This window comes from Cynoglossus semilaevis, chromosome 3 (assembly GCF_000523025.1).
Source record: "Cynoglossus semilaevis isolate Cse_v1.0 chromosome 3, Cse_v1.0, whole genome shotgun sequence".
Classification (NCBI taxonomy): domain Eukaryota; kingdom Metazoa; phylum Chordata; class Actinopteri; order Pleuronectiformes; family Cynoglossidae; genus Cynoglossus; species Cynoglossus semilaevis.
Window position 1 is genome coordinate 887,372 of NC_024309.1, and position 13,179 is coordinate 900,550.

Genomic DNA, 13,179 nt, shown 5'->3' on the forward strand with positions numbered 1-13,179 from the left:
TAGCCCTGCGGGGGGAAGAAGGGCATGAGAGACAGATAATAACTTCCCTTCCCTTCCTTCCCTTCTTTTTTTTTGACATAATGTTCAGGAAGAAAGCACTTTTTTTTTCTTCCAGCTCAGGGACCTACATCGGACACTGTTAGCGCTTTACAAACACACTTTTAGTGACTAATTATAGTGTCAGCCTATCAGAACCGACTCCTCCACCCAGCTATTCCACATACTCCCTGGCAAAGAAAAAAAAATGGAAAAGAACTTGACTTGATGCTCTGGGTGAAGTGAAACAAATCAAATCTAAACTCTCAATCTAAGTTCGTGTGAAGGAACTACAACGCAGTGTTATTTTTTGCTGAGCTACAATGAAATACCAAGGAAAGGTTAAGCCAGGTTGAGAGTTTCTGTCGGGCAAGGACGAGTGCAGTTGTTTGTTGTTTTTTAATCATGTTGCTCTTGGCTGTAAAACTAACCTCGGCAAACTGTTTCGGGCCAAGCGACGGTGGAGGTCTGCGGTGAGGGAGTTGCTCTCGGATAAAGTTGGAGGGGCTAAAGCTAAAGAAGCCCTCAGGGCCCTTTTGTCTGCCTCATTGTTTTTACTCCAGCACCGCACAAACCGGGGGCCGGTGTCATCTGGGTCATATTTCTAATTCATGCGCTGAGCATTTCCCCCACAGTTTGTGTTCATGTAAACAACACGGAGGGGTGGGGTCGCAGAAGGAAGCTTGTAAATCTGGATGATTCTCTGTTGTGCAGCCAACCACACCCAGAGAGTCCTGCTTCCCATCAGCAGCGTGTGCTGTACTGCAGGGCTGTGATGCTGCCGGTTCTGCTCCCTACATGTAGACACATACACTTTTTTTTTTTTTATAATGTTGTCTTAGCTTCTTGCAACTCCTTTATTAACATTATCAGCTAGCACCCGGTTTAAATCCACTGACGCGGAGTGTAGGCAGCACACGGGGTCAATCTCAGTTGAAGTCTTCTTAGAGTTCACTCAGCAGCCATGAGACCACAGTTACTGAGCACTGACGATTATCAACTGGTGGCCAGCGGGCCAAATTTGCCTACCGAACTGTCCAATCAGGCCCGTGAATGACTTCCAAAATAAACCTTCTTTTTTTTTAATTTATTTGAATGTCCGGCTCCCAAGGTGTCTGTCCAGAAAAATTCTGGCCCTCTGACAAATATAGATGGCTACCCCTGGTAAACAGGAAGTACAGTGTGCTATGGTTATCAGCAGGGATGCTAACGTCGGAAGTTTTATCTCGTTTTGTTTTCACGGTTGGACCGTTCCGGGTGAAAATATTTACCTGATAAAAGAGCCCCAGTAGTTTATAGTAACGGAGTACAATAGTAGTAAGAGTATAATCTATACACACATGAACTTGTCATATATATTTTCTAAAAAGATTATTGATCCAACACTTGGGAAACTGTTCTGTTAACATGGGATTTGCTACAACAGGAAATGCCAAGTATGTGCTTCCTTTGGCTCAAACCCACGACCTTCTGTATGTAAGGCAGATGAGTATAAGCAGGTATAATAACAAAAACACTAATTTTTTTTAATATAACACAGTAAGGCAGATGAGTATAAGCAGGTATAATAATAAAAACACAAATTTTTGGCCCAGAGGCAATGTCTCTGTCATTGGTGTGGAACCCCAGGGTTCAACTCCTGGGGAAGTTCGAATCCCGGTTAGGGTGGTTGGTACCTTCCAGTGGACTCACCACCTGCAGGAAGGTTTGCGGGGGTGGTACGGGGCAATGTGATTTGGGTGGCGACTGCTGCCCCCCCGCAACCCGGTAACGGATAAGCGGATGAAAATGGATGGATGGATGGATACCAGCAACATGGTATGTTTCTAAAGGTTATTTAATTAGAAGTTACTTAACGTACTGCATGAGTTTGGCGAGAGAGTGTAACTAAGTCTTTTTTTCATTACAGGGCATTGATGCTGTCATTAGTGTGCAAATAATATGCATCTAGGTGCTGCAGTAAGTAATCAGCTCATCTGCTGTGTGGAGGAAGCTTGTCAGAGGGAAGCTGTTTCTAATGGAATCCCGTGGAATAGCACTGTGACTACATAATGGTGGAATGGTGCAACCCAGTGGTTCTCAATTATTTGCTGTTATGCTCCCCCCCTTGGGGACAGAAATGTTTTCATCCCCCCCCACTGATCCGACCCAAACCCTCGTAAATTGAAATACTATTGAGAACCTTATGTATATTTTTATCTGTACAAATCACTGTATGAGTTGCTGCCACCTAGTGACTGGAGGCTTGTTATCATTCAAGCGTTACAGCAGTAGTACACATATGGCCAGTGTGCCATATTCCATTGGAACTTAATAATAATAAAGGGCAAAAAGTTTCCAAAAAAACACACAAACGAAAGAAAGCAAACGTAGCACAATCCAATGTATGGCGTACAACAGGCAAATGTAAACAAAGCCGTCTTCAACGTACAGCGTGAATTCGTCTGCGCCAACTAGTTACCATGTGAAATGTATTTTAATGCAAAATAGCAAAAATAGTGGAACAATACTTTCTTAATAAATTAAGGGGAGATGGCGACGCAACCACGAAACTCCGTACGTCAAAGACATCGTAAATCGAGGACTCCCTGTACTTGAGAACAGTTTCAGTAAGAAATTATATGAAATTCATGGTGTCATGCAGTTTTCATTCACAAATTAACGTTCAGTACTAAGAGTTGCGGGGAAGTACAAGTAGTTTCAGGGTGTTTTTGTTAAACTCTGGAGATTGACCATATCTTTTCAGTTTCTTTCGCACCATGTGTTTGAAATATGTGTGAGGAGTAGGGAAAATTAGTGAACACCTGCCAGAGCTGGAAAGTTGAAAAGAAACACTTCAATAAACCCCGGTTTTATTGCGTTATCTGTGATGGTCATTTTATGGGCTCCAGCTGGCGATTTTAAGACACAGTCATGGAGTGCCTATAAGAACTGGACGGAGCCTCCAGTACCTAGAACCTCGGTGAATCCTCAGAAGGAGTCCAGAACTGTCCTACTAGTTTCAAAACGTAACAAGAGAGTGGACACAAAGTATAACTGCCAGCTAGACCTTTCAACAAAACTGTGTCCAATGGGGTGATTTCAGACAGACACGGTTCTGGTTTTGGCTGTGGTTCCCTTTTGGAGTCTGAGAACCAGTTCGCATTTATACCAAGTGGGAGTTTTAGTGGAAGGAACCAAATTGGGAGAAGACGTAACCCTCCCCCGAAAGCAAAGATTTTCATTTGGAACTCGGTTGAAGCCCACATGGCCACCAAACATTTGGTTTACTCTGCGGACTACTGCGCATTCATTTCCTCCACGTTAGCCATCATGTTCGGCGTCAGTCGCCGAATTTTTTTTGGTTCCCTTGAGAACCAACTTTTCAGGTTCCAAACCTGTTTGGTTTTCGATCGGATTTCAAAAGTGGGTTCAGTGAATAGTCCGTGAGTATTCCTGGGCAATACTTGGTGTCGCAAATGAAAAGAAGATTGTAGACACTGACAGGGAGTTGATGCTATGCTAACCCAGTAAAATGCCCTGCATGATTTATACCAGCTTCAGGGTTTCAATTATACCGTTGTTAACCATTACTACACAATACTAATTTAAGCAGAACTAGTATAGTTATAAGGATGTTATGTGAACAGGTATATAAATAGTTTAAATATATGAACAGTATAAATAGTTGAGTAATTAAACAGTCAACTTAGATAAACAGTTAGCTATATAGGCAATTCCGGCAGATGTCGATCAGATTTATATAACCATTATTACTAAGAGCAACTATACATTTATAATATATTATATGGATATATGGACAATTGTGGCCCGTGAGTCAAGATTTTTGCCCACGTCTAGATGTGGGCTAGATGTTCATGTGAGTTGTAATAGTTGCTAGAACTATTGGGATGGAACTGGAGAAATAACTTTCTTCTTTTTCTTCTTCATATGAACACTGGGCTATGCTCCAAAAAAGACTTTTGACAGAGAAACCGACAGAAAAGTTCAGGAAATGTGTACATATTTTGGCAAAGGAAACGTCCAATGAGAACGGACGGGTTTTTCGCCGTCTTCACCGCAGCGTTAAACACAGGCAGCCATCGCAAGTATGAACCATTTAGTCTTTAAAATAGTTTCTGATACTTAATGGTCTTGGCAGCGTGCACTAAAATGTCGACATCTAATGGCTCTCCGTGAAGAACTGCAGTTTAAACGCTGTAATTTTCGCATAAAAAGTATGACTTAACTGAGAAAATATGACAAAAAAAAAGGACAGTTACAGTTACGGTAATTTATTCCATCTTCACTAATGAGGCGAGATGAATACATTTAATCTCATAAGGGATGTTTTTTTGTTCCTCTTGTGGTCTGTGCTACCAACCTTCTGCTCGCAGACACGGCGTCATGCGTGCGAGAAAAATCCAGAATGAAGCGGCAAACGCAGGTTTATAGTGGAGTCATGCTGCAGGGCAGATCTGCGGCTGCCTGGCACGGCCTGTTTTGCTCTGAGGTCCGTACGCACACACACAACCTGTGATCTGAAGCCAGCGACCGAATCTCTAACCCAGCCTCCTCCTCCTCCACCTCCCTCAACCTCTATAAACAGAAGTAATCTGCAGTCCAGCTGCAGCTCAGGGACAGCGGTGGGAGTGAGGGACACGGGACGGGAGACGTTCACGAGGAACGGCGCAACGAACATCTTCCGGGTCTTAATTGAATCAAATTAGTCTTTTAATGCAGCGCGGTGCAAAAAAAACATCGTCCCACAGCAGCTGTTTGTGCGCGCCAAGTGAAAGTCAGTGTCTGTTTTGGAGTAGCCTCCGGAGTCGGCATTGTTTTACAGGATAGCGCAGCCTCGTGCACACCAGGGTGCTTCCCCCCACATGTAGTACATTACAGCATCCCACATTAATTTGGCCTCTTTTGTCGTTTGAGAAAGGCCTGAAAGAGCTGACTAGACTGTGCCATAAAATTTGTAGCGAGCAAGACCACCAACGTAGAGAGGCCCATTGTGGAGAGGCTGTTTTTTAGCCCTCTCTTCCACCACCTCCGCAACCCTACTATTGGTTTGTGGGGTATTATAGGGTTTTACCGTCTGGCTGCCTCACCCTTGCAACTGCCTGTGAGCTGGGTTAAAGACAGCTATCAAAATACTGATCCTAGAGGTTTATACTTTAAAAAGGCTACACAGATGTGAACCTTATGATGACGCTGCCTTTCAGGTTTGTTTTTTTTTTGTTTTGTTTTTCAAAAGTGATGTATGATTTTGTTTTTAATTTATGGTTTAATACGATACGATTTTTGGCTTGAAGTTTAACAACAAGATTATTCAGATAAATCAAAAGTCAGTGTACACCCGTTGTAAACTGAAGCGACTGGATGCTCCGCACTATACGAACCTATTTCAGACACCAGTGATATGTGGAGGCAGTTCAATCCATCAAAGAGACTTGTGTGCAGAGTACAGTACAGTAGGTGCTGCCCGACAGCCAATGAGAGAAGAAGCTCTCTCTCTGAGCTGCCCTCTGATTGGTCCGCGTTGGCAGCTCTGCTGCGGATGTGTTTCCGAGGCTGAGGGCAGAGCACACAGCAGCAGAAATGTTCTCCTCTCGGTCGTGTGATTGACAATGTGCTCAAGAGTCATCGTGAAATGATTAATTAGTTATTGATCAGCATCCGATGCGGCTGTGCCTGTGCACACAGGACGCAATAACGTACGTAAGAAATCTTTGAAAATTACCTCGAATCCTGACAAAAAACACAGACCAGAGGATTGAATCAATATGCAGGACCATGCACGCAGCAGTATTTACCTGAACTTATGTAAGCCGATGGTGACGTCAGAATAAGGATCAAAACCAAATAGAGGCTGTGAGGCTGTACAGAGAAGATGGAATCAACAGAACACGTAAACAGTACGCAGGAGGTCCTTGACTTACGTCGAACATCCGTTGCTATGGTGTGAAGTACAGTAACTCCTTTTTCGACACAAGTCGGTACTAGCATAGTGTATATACTAAGCTGAGGTGTGGACTCGAGTCAGACTCGAGTCATCAATTTGATGACTTTAGACTCAACTTGACAAAACATAAAGAGACTTGCAACTCGACTTGGACTTTAACATCAATGACTCGTGAATTCACTTGGACGTGAGCCCTTTGACTCGACAAGACTTGATACATTCTCCAAAACCCAAAGTGATCTATGTAAATATATTATTATTTTGTTTAACTCGAAACAGAAAACGTAAGGACTTGGGACTTGACTTGACACTTTTTAGTCTTGACTTGGACTCGACTTAGACTTTGCCTGTCTTGACTTGAGACTTGACTCGGAGTTGAGTGCAAAGACTTGAGACTTATTTATGACTTGCAAAGCAAAGTACCTGTGTTAGCAAGGACTTGGTCCCACCTCTGATACTAAGTACCTATGTTTAACTTATGCTAACACAGTGGTAACATCATAATCTAGGGGGTCACCAACGTTTTTGAAACTAAAAGCTACTTCAAGGGCACCTAGTAATACAGAGAGCTACTTGTTTGATACAGACTTTCTGAAGAATGTAATAATAATTAGTACTGGGACATGCAAAAGTAAACACTCTTCTCATGGGTCATGGCCACCCATTTGAATATCATTGCAGGTGTACGTGATTCAAAGAGAACAGTAACAGTACAAGTTTTGACCCTCTTGTTGACTAGTTTTATTTTTAGAACATACCCCACGGGCACCTTAGGTAATCCACAAGGGCTACCAGACACCACTTTGGTGAACACTGATCTAGGACATTAAAACATCAGAAGAGTCTGACCTACGCCTGGGAGCCATAATGAAGGGCAAAAAGTTCCCAAAGAAAAATACAACACAAATAAAGGAAAGCAAATGTAGCACAATCCCAAGTATAGCGTACAACTACAATAAAAATGTTTATATTCAGGTCAAATTCCCTAAAAGTGTTGTTGAAAGTGATTGTGAGCCACCAATTCAAAGTCTTACCTCATTGGTTCAAACCTGGTCTCTATCTGATGGAATTTGCATGTTCTCTCGAGTGTCAGTGTTCTCCACGTACTACGGTTTCTACACACAGACCAAAACCATACAGCAGAGGTCACTGTTTATTTTGGATTCCAGACATGGGCTAGATTGAACGGTTCTGTGGCCCAAATTTGGGCCACGGGCCACTAGTTGATCATTACCGTGATACGGATTGAATTTCTACATGGTATTTGTGGCCTTTCATGGAATGGCAAGAGTCCAGAGTGTATCTTAGCTTTGCCTCGTAGTGAACTAAGGTCAAGGGTTTATTGTCCCTAGATCTAAATTCTAGATACTATAATTCCAACAAAGTTGAACATAGCGGGTATGGGCTATACAAAAAGATTTACACTAATTGATTTAGGTGCAAAGAACTCGATTTCACTCTTCGTTTTTTTTATCCAGATTTATCCCCACTTGTTGATTTCCCAGCATTCCGTAACATTTCCACACTCAGTCCAAACAGCATCTTTGGTGGTAGACACACCCATCCCGTCTATGTGAGAACGCAGCCACTGGTATTCCACATTCCAGCAGATAAGAGCATGGGAAACCTGATAGGAAGTTTCTGTGACTGAGCAAGTTGAACTAGCTAGATACCGCTCCAGACGATAAATTGGCTTGATTCTATTAGTCATACATGTTTGCCATTAAACAGTTCCTTGACAGCTACTCTGAAGAAATGGATTATCCAAACTCATCCGTCATAATTAGTGTGTGCCTTTTAAGTTTTTCGACCACGCACCAATTGTTTACGGAGCGACGACATTTCATTTGTCATGTCATTTTAATAGGCTACCATTGCGGGTCAGAGAAGGGAGTGTGTTGTTGTAGTGAACTTATCTTAAAAAAACGTCTTTGTGCATCATAGAGGAGATATGATGCACGGAGACGTTTTTTTAAGATAGGTTTTTTAAGATGCGTTTTTTAAGATACGTTTTTTAAGATACGTTCTTTAAGATACGTCGCACATTAGGAGGTGAAGCTAGGGCCATGAGCGAGTCTGCGAAAGTACGATCGGTGGCCATGCGATGACCAAGGAACTCGTTCAGCGTTTGGGTTCTATTCTCTCTAATAAATTGAACAAGTATAGGATGTTTCAGTTTGTGCTTGTGACGTGGCTCACGGGGCCGACAGCGAGGAGCGCAATCTCCGCTCTGGCAGAAACAGCCCGAGTGGCTAACGAGCAGACAGGAAGTAAGCCGTCTGAAAAAAGGCTTCTGTCGTGTCCCTTTAGGGGTTGGATGAAGGTCAGATATAAGGGGAAGCTCGAGGTCAGAGGTTAATCTGAGTGGACTGTGCATTCACTTTTATGGGTCACCACTCAAGGGTCCTCCAGGCCTTAGGGGGTATTGGAGAGCGAAGTGCTCACAGACCAGAGTAATTGGTATGTGTTTGTGCCGTGGTGAGCTCCATGCTAATCTGGGGAAGATAAACAAACACAGGCTAAAATCCTTTTATTACAGTGTGTCCAATTCGAAGGAGATGTCTGCAGTAGGCTTCACGTCACAGATAGGAGACAAACGCGGAGCTGCGTCTCAAAACTGGACAGACAGGAGACTAAACTAGAGTGGAACATTTTGAGGCTTAAATAATAGATTACATGAATTCAGCTTCACGCTAACCACTGTCTTTATAAAGGTACGATTACAAGGCCGGAGCACAGATCACACAGTACCACTTCTCAATGCGTATACGGTAGCCTCTGCACACACACACTCGCCCACTTTGGCTGGTCAGACTTTGCTGATTGCTCACATATGTTCCAGGCCTCTGGCAGCACGCCACAAGCCTCACTTAAACTCATCTCCTTCCACAGGAAGCCCAGCAGGCAGGAGGTGTGGATCAGGCTACCGATGTGTGGGTGACACAGCCATAGCATGGGTTATCTGGCCCACTCTGGACTTAACTTGCTGTCCAACAAACTCAACAGTCCGCTATGTTTGCCCAACGCAAGGAACTTCCTTAAATTCAGTCCTGGGCTTCGAACGTCTCAGGGGTTTGGATTGATGCCCCCTATGGTAAGATTGAAGGCTAATGTTGAGTCAGCCGGGTACATGAAAGACATGTCATAATACATTTCACAGTGTTAACATACAGTACATGTATGTTTAGTTATGGACAGAGGGATTTCACCATTTTCACTTCTCAATCCAGTGGTCCCTAACCTTATTTGGCTTGGGATCCATTTCTGGCGGCCCCAGAGAATATATATGATATACAGTATATATCATCATTAAGGTGGCGCTTTGGCCCAGATGCAATATCTCTGTCATTGGTGTTCACCTCCTGGGCAAGTTCGTATCCATGGCGGTTGGTACCTTCCAGTGGACTCACCACCCGCAGGAAGGTTTAGGGGGAGGGGGGTTGGTACGGTGCAATGTGATTTGAGTGGAGACTGCTGCCCCCGCGACCCGGTAACGGATAAGCAGATGAAAATGGATAAATGGATAAATGGAGGGATGGGTGGATGGATGGATGGATGTAAGGATGGATGGATCATCATTAAGTTCCTTACTCGCCCCACAATCTGTGGAAGCCTTTGCAACCCATACAGGCGCCATTTACTATTTGATCACCTATTGATTTTTACATCAACATAATCTTTGACATAAAAACATCAGAAACGTCTGATTTACGCCTGTGAGCCATAATGAAGGGCAAAAAGTTACCAAAACAACAACGCAAACAAATGAAAAAAGGAATGAAACGTCTGATTTACGCCTGTGAGCCAAAATGAAGGGCAAAAAGTTACCAAAAGAACAACGCATAAACGAATAAAAAAAGGAACGTAGCACAAGCAAATGTACGGCATACATTTGCTCGTGAATGCAAATGTAAACAAAGCCATCTTCCGCATATGGCACCACGTGACCAACTAGTTCCCACGCATACTAGCTCGTAGGTTTTAACGCCGTACGTCAGTTATGGAACAAGACTTTCTTAATTAATTTACAGGAGCTATGGAACAAGACTTTCTTAATTAATTTCCAGGACATGGCGATGTTACCACCAAACGTCGTAAGTCGAGGACGTCGTAATCAGAGGACCCCCCGGTACGTGCGTACCAAATCATCATTCACTCATCTCCTCCTTCGTCTTCTGTTTCTTGAGCCTCAATTTTATGTTTTTAAATCTCTCCGTAAAGAAAATAAAATCCCTTACTACAGCCAGCGGGAGCTCCTTCCCCCCCTGACTCCCTCCTGCGCTGACATCTGTACTGTTATTGATGCTACCTGTCTGTTGAGAGGCAGACAGCGGTGTCACCCCCGTTGTCTGAGGTCAGCGAGGGGACGCAGACTCTCGCTGGGCAGCAAGCCGACCCAGACGACCCAAGACTGAGCAGCTGCTCACCTCACCTTCCACAGAGGACTCTCTTTAGTCTCTGTCTGTTCCTGCTGGGTTTTCCCACATGCCTCCTTTCCCCCAATATGTTCACATAACTGAATACAATAAAACAACGTTCGGCCACTACTCCGAGGCCCCAAGTCTTAGCTATTTCTTCCTTCCCTTCTTCCTCCCTCTTGTTGCAGCACACACCCATGTTTTCATTTGCAGCACAGGGCGGAGAGCAGGACTTGGCCGGAAAAGCACGGGTGGGTTTCACGTAACTCAGGGCTCCGACTCGTACGCTGCGCCGTTCCCCCTTGCAGTGTCGTCATTTGTTTTTCCGGACACACATGATGGGGGAAGATGACCGAGTGCCAAACTGCCGCCGCCGCACCACAGGGATCTCCTTCTCGTCTTTCTAACGTACGCGTCAGTCCGCCGACTTTGGTGGAACGAGGGAACGATTTTAGAGCTTTTCGCCAAGATTTGTGCGTGGACAAAACTGGAACGGGGGTGGAGGGGGTGGATGTTGAGTGTGTTTCATATGGTGCTGATTTGCACAAAGTGAATTCTCTTTTTAGCTGTGCAGCTGGCATACTGCCATCGTTGGCGAGAGGAAGAGGGAGAAGAAGAAGAAGAAAGGGGGAAGAATGAGTTTTCATAATTACTACTTCAAGTGAAGTAACCTGACACTCTCTCCACTACTTCTTGCAATATCTTCAAGAAAACTTCAAAGACTCTCTGTCACAGCTTTTTATATAACTTTTGGTTTCTCTTTTTACATTTACAGAAGGAGGGCAGAATCAAAGCTAACGGTACAATGACAGGCCCACACTGAACTTGGAAATGTATGACACAAAGGAGGAGTCATTTTGTGCACTACAGAAAACGTTGTTCGTCCTCCTCTATAACTGATGAAGGAAGGATGGACAATGGATATATGTTACAATACATGGGGTATTTAAAATTTCCTATTAGCAAAACAAACCCATCTAGTAAAATGACCATTGTACATAAAATGGGTTTAAGGTTAGGTTGATAAAGAAATGAGTTGGCTCTGTTCCATATGAAATTTTGATCGGTTTATTTGTTTCTTTATGAAGATTTAATGAATCTTTTAGTCAGTCCAAAGCAAGAAGTGAAGGGTTTTTTATCTCCATTTTCTAGACCACGGGTCCCCAACCCCTGGTCTGGGGACTGGTGCTGGGCTGCAAGTACTTTGGTGCTGGGCCGCAATGGGACACTTTTTTTCATTAAAAAATAAGCTGTCAATGTTTCAAAACAACAGGTCATTCAGACTTTGATACTAACAGAATAAAGTCTAAAAGATGTTTTATTTTAAATTTGAATGAATCTTAAACGATAGCGCGGTATTAACCGATCTGCAGTAATGGCTGATACCGGCCCGACCAGTCCTTGGTAGAAAAAAGGTTGAGGACCATTGTTCTGGACCACAGACTCACCCAGATGGGTAGAAATATTTTTGTATTTCAAAAATGTCTTGTAGTAAACAAATATAACAGACAAACAGACACGGTATATATATTTTTTTAAATTTTATCTACTGTTCCATTCTGTTCCCAAATCGGCCCGCATTCTTAAAACCAAAAAAACATTCCCGTCAAAAAGAGTTGCATTCATTTGTAAAGCACCCAACACCTTTGCTATGAATACGGCATTATGTTAAAAGAGTGGAAAATTCCACAGTGGTAAGATAACGTCACTCCAGCGCTACCTTATTCTAATGAAAGGCATGTGTGAAATTTCATGCCCCGGCTCTGACTCCGGTGAGAAGCGAGGGATGGAGAGAAAGGGTTAGAATGTCAACAGGAGAGAGAGTCAGAGTCCCACTCCCAGCACTTGTTAGTCCTTTCCCTGAGCAGCTCCTCTCTCACTCCCCCTCCCCTCTCCCCACGCCCCACCCTCACCCCCGTCAGAAGAAAGACATCAGTGAGACTCGAGTCTAGCTGCACATGCTTCAAATGCCTATTTAATCAAAAGAAAATAAACCTGGCCATATTCACATACTGCAGTCCGTAAAGTTAACCTGCCTCACCGGTGAGAGAATTGAAACATGCTGTTGAGAGTGTGGAGGAGAAAAAATTTTTTTGGCTCACGTCTCTACGGCCCCACGCCTGCTACCTAAACACTCTTAAGGAAGGCATGTCCTGCACTTAGCTGTTGTTTAACAAAATGAGACCAAATAAAGATATGGCTCATTTTTTTCCTCCCCAAACTGATATTTTTCATTAACGGTCAAGTAAAGAAAGATAAAATAAAAAAAAGTACTAAAAGGTTACTATGGTGGTTATCACTAATAACTGGGCTGGAAGTTCGGGTTTACATCAGTTTGGTTAAGGGTTCATCAGTTTAAACTAAAGCTGTCAAAACAAATGCACTTTTTGTTCTAAAAAAAAAAAATCACAAACTCACAGGATTAATCACACTTAATCACGATTAATCACGATTAATTGTAATTAGTCACAGAATAATCAGGATTAATCGACATCATACTTTTGCATGATTAATCTGGTTGTAATTAAGTAGGATTACTAATGATCAATTATTCGTAATTAAGGATGATTAATCGGGGTTGTAATTGAGCATGGTTGATTAATCATGATTAGGCATGTTTAATCATGATAATTGACATTATAATAAAGCATGATTACTTATGATTAATTGTTCAAAACTAATCATGATGAATCCAAATTCCTAAATATGATCCGACAAATCTCTAATGATGATCTAATGCAGTACTTCTCAAATAGTGGGGCGGGCGCCCTCTGGGGGGGG